This window comes from Aedes aegypti, chromosome 2 (assembly GCF_002204515.2).
Source record: "Aedes aegypti strain LVP_AGWG chromosome 2, AaegL5.0 Primary Assembly, whole genome shotgun sequence".
Lineage (NCBI taxonomy): Eukaryota > Metazoa > Arthropoda > Insecta > Diptera > Culicidae > Aedes > Aedes aegypti.
Window position 1 is genome coordinate 1,417,632 of NC_035108.1, and position 3,169 is coordinate 1,420,800.

Sequence of the window (3,169 nt, forward strand, 5' to 3'; positions counted from 1 at the left end):
TGTGTAAGTCGCACTCATGCTGTGTGTAGCCGATGTGCAAACGGCAGCAAACAGTTGGCCGTTGGTAAGATGGGGAGTTTTCTGTGATTTTTTCAGGCGAAAAGCCGGAAGATGGTCGCAAATGTGGAAGTTTTTTCCCCATTTGCTTCCGCTTCGGCTATTCGAATGAAAAAAATCTCTGAAAACTTGAAAATTTGAATGTTTTTTTAATGTTTTCAGAAGCAAAACAAAAATGGAAGCGAATTCCGCATTCCAAGCGTTCCTCCTCTGTGCGTATTTCACTCATTCGGTTTGTTTTCCACCGTTTGCACAAAACTGTGTACAGCCCCCTTTGCACAGAATCTGTGCTGCATGAAGAGAGGCTGATTTAGTGTACTCGGCACTCATTTCTGAGCGTGACAAGTTTAGCGTGAACCTTGTTGGCCGCACAGCCCTGTGAGGATACTGATGCGCGAATACACCCTTTTCACAAGTTGATCGTCATTCTGACTGCAAACACTACGAGTGACAGATTGATTTCTTCTTTTGTATTTCCTTTTATAAGTTGATTCCAAATAAAACAATTAAAACGTGATTCTCCGGTGCGGTTTACTTTTCGCGATTTTATCCGTTTCCTTGGCGTTGTTTGGTCTCTGCCGGTATTCCGCCAACAAACCTCAGTGCTTAAAAGAGAAAAAGATTATTTTCTCCCTTTCTCAGTTAGGGAGAGAGCATTTTTTCCCATTAGCAGGCTTAGCGCAGCGCATGTGTTAGAACTACACAGAATGAGGCAAACAATGCAGGACTCTCTGTCTGAGTGAAAATTCTGTGTTAGTCGCACTTATGCTATGTGTAACCGATGTGTTGGCCAAGGTTGATGATACGTGATAATTTTCACTACAGCTGCAAGATTAGGTTCATTGTCTAATGATGTGAATGTTCATGCTGAGAATGAAAGCTTCTTTGTTTATTTATGAGACAGATGAATGAACTCCTTCTGAATCAGTGAGATACTAGTTCACTGTTTGGGATGAATCTTAAATTTCCTTACTCACAATAATATTCATTGGGTATAGGATATTCATCGACAGAAATATGATGAACCGATTCTATCGTGATAATTTTCAGCATTCATTCTGATTATTACTCATAATGAAAATATCACCAGTACGACAAGGCGAATTTGTTTCGAGTATATTGCAGGCTTATTACTTGCCAATTACTAATTAAACATCAAAAGTAGATTTGGAATTTGAAAATGATTTGTGATCAGAAAAATTAGCTAGGAAAATGTGTTCTGCTCGTACCCGCTCAATGGCTTTCAGTGATTCTATCTATGCTATCCAGCGATTCTATAATAAATACCCGATAATCGTTTACCCGAATGCGACACTTACCCAAATTCTATTTACCCGAATGTGACATTTACCCAAATTATATATAGTATTGTGAATCAGACACGATCTTCAAAAACTAGTACTTTTGTTTCATAAGAAACCTTCAAAACTCAAAATTTATATTTTCTGCCATTTGATTCCGTGTCATTTGAACGAATCATGTACTAACAAATAGTGTGGTTAATAACAGCTCCATGTTGACTCATTACTGTGGCATTCCTGCAGCAATCTAAATGATTATGTAACAAATATCCGAAAACCATTCACCAGAACTACATATAACCGAACGACCTTTACCCGAATGCAACACTTACCGGAATGCGACATTTACCCGAATGCTATATTAATCCAAATGTAACAATAACCTGAATTACATCCCCAGTGCTTCTAGATACAATCATTTGCTATAATACAGAAGTCTTACTTGTAGTTTGACTTTCTGAACCTTGGTAATAGCACTCGAGTTCAATATCGCGCTGAAATAATTTGATAAATTGTTTACTGGCTGGTTGTGTTCAATACATCACATATTTTGCGTGAACGGCTATTTGGTTAACTAGATTTAGGCTCTTGAAAATGTCCGTATATTGGCATAAATTGAAATTATAGCACGTTTTGCATAGTAAGGTAATCATTAATACTTAAAATGTAATCATATCCAGTAAAGTACAGTACTGACCCGATTTTGTCAGCCCCCGATTTTGTCTGCCCCCGATTTTGTCTGCCCCCGATTTTGTCTACCCCCGATTTTGTCAGCTTTTTGACCCGATTTTGTCAGCCTATTTTAAATTTGTCAAAAAAAGTGTTATCGGCATGTTTTACCACGTTTACATTAAAATTGATGATGATGTTTGATGTCATGCACGCATGGGCGTAGCCAGAGGGGGCAATGGCAATGCCTTTTATTACGTGTTAAAAATCGATATTACCAATATAAGGGAGGGGGAGCCCCTGATAAAAAAAACTGACTACTCCCATGTCCATCGCCCTCTTGAAAGTCCATGTAACCATGTAACACGTCAAAATTTGAAAAATAGGAACAAAATAAAATGACCCGATTTTGTCAGGTTCCCTATTTTGCCAGCCTAAAATTCATCGAGGGGCTGACAAAATCGGGTCCTTACTGTATATCAAAAATGATAATTACTTCTTATCAGTTGTAGTATCATTATTATGATACCAGCACCAATCAAAAACATGCTCTTCTGTTTAAAAAACTAGGCGAGTATATCTGCTGAAAAAAGTCTAATATGTAAATAGTAGATCTGAGAGTTGGGACGTTACAACATAAAGAAGGAAGATACTACTCAATTAATTAACGATTAATAGAAAAAATTAATCATATTATGGGAAACCATAAATAACAAGAAAGAACAACAAGAAGAATAGAGGATGAGGAATCGTGTTTGTTCATATTTTCCAAATTCTGTACAAAATATTTTGCATAGGATGTAAGGGTATGCGAAATACCGAATGATTCCGTCAAATATGCTTCGAAACGAAATTCCGCGGAATTCCACGGAACTCGCACAGGCGAAATTTGTATTTTGCTATTTCGTTTCGTTTCGCCAAATTGTTAAAATATTTCCACGGAAAATTGAAAACAAACGGAATAAAACGGAATTTCGCGAAATTCGAGTTTAATTTCGAACAAAAAAAGCAAAGCGTTCGCTTCTACTCCTCTAGCTACAGTCAAATCGACTCATATCATGGATCAGAACACTATAACAGCAAATTATCTACGAGGCAAACGAATGGTGTGCTAGTGAAAGCATACGTTTTGGCGTTTCTCT